This window comes from Saccoglossus kowalevskii, chromosome 1 (genome assembly GCF_978046115.1).
Source record: "Saccoglossus kowalevskii chromosome 1, keSacKowa6.1, whole genome shotgun sequence".
Classification (NCBI taxonomy): domain Eukaryota; kingdom Metazoa; phylum Hemichordata; class Enteropneusta; family Harrimaniidae; genus Saccoglossus; species Saccoglossus kowalevskii.
In genome coordinates, this window is record NC_140641.1 from 31983889 (window position 1) to 31985551 (window position 1663).

The following is a 1663-nucleotide window of genomic DNA, read 5'->3' on the forward strand; positions in this document are numbered from 1 at the left end:
TGTGTATTTGTTTTATTTCTTTGAGATTTATTAACGAGATCAATGAGTACAAACTGAGATGTTACCAAGTTTTAATTAGGTATTTCTTAAGTGATTGGAAGGTATTGAGGTAGTCATTGGCGGTAATTAGTGCAAGCCACACCCAGGTTAAACCACGTACCACTCGCCAAGCAAATCACTTCTGCCACAGCTTGATTATGCATTTATGCAAATCAAGGGTCTTTGGCTTGGTCAAATCCGAACTATATTTAAATATGACTGAGTTCGCATTCTGAATGAATACAATCTTGACGTGGAATTGAAACCAAAGCAGATGGAAGTTGTCGAAAGTGTATGGGATGAGAAAGTTTTTATAGTGAATCCCTGCCAACTGGGTAATGGAGCCATCTTGAATACCTGAACAACACCTGCGTATCATAGCGTGAAAAGTCGTGTGTGGCAGAGGTATTTGTCTGCCTGCGCTAAAAACTCTGGGATGAAGAGTGACCTCATACTTGTGGTTTCCATTAGATGAGCGCATTGGATTGTGGGAAAATCAATGTTTATCAACACAAATGTCTTGCATGCGCGGCACGACGACTACCACGTCCACCCTTTCAATATTGCTCTTGAAGGTAAACGTTTTGAAGCTAGTTACCTTCTTCAGCACCCTCTAGTGGCTTATTTGTGCTTATCTACCGTCTCAGTCGTCATGGTGCACCAAAGCCCACATTCTGATTGGTTGATCATGTTCCCATTCTTCACTATATTTCCCTATTTACCTGATGTCATTTCTGGTTGTTCTATATATAGAGCACGGGTTTCCTTTAACTCTCAAAATATGTGCAAATATGAATCTGAAGCAGATCGACTGAATGGGACTGGCGTTACTGCAGTAATACAGACTTGTTTTTAGAAAATTGGATTGAAAATTTGAATCTACCGGTAGGGCCAAATCTTGGCCCAGTGAAACAATATGGCAATTACTAGCTACTTATGTCAGATTTGCCATTCACAAGGATTGCTGGGAACCAGCTAATTATCTACATGTACTAAGAAAAAGTAAATTTATTTATTCACATCATTTACAGTTATAAAATTCTTGAAAATTATCAATTTGTTGGAACATGTTGATTTTGAAGAGATTAAAATAGAAATGCAAGTCGGTAAAATCTAAATGCAAATTGAGGCAACACTGTCAGAACTGGAAATATTTAAGTACACTCGGTGATGAATAACTGGAGAACAGTAGAACAATAATAAAACAGTACAATACGCAGTTATAACAATGGTATACCCATATGGAGACAGACAAAAATTGCTGTTTTGCCAATTTGACTGGCAGCTGAAGCTCAGGGGAAAAAACTTTGGGCATACAAAAGGTACTCTCAATTCAGTGAAAATACATTGAGTTTTGTCAATACAAAAAAAAAATACTGTGGCACACTTATAACAATTTCTCTGCGCCACCCGTGGTAACTCTATGCAGCTCATAAACGAAAGGAATCAATGAAAATGAACTGTGAGGGTGTCTTACGTGATATTTGTGAATTTGTGATAATGCAAATTATGTCACCGTATTATAATATTAATTATTTTTTTTTATAATTGTAATGTTTCTATGATTTTTATTATTTTACACAATCGAATCATGTTTACTCCAACCACAGTCAACACCGGTGTT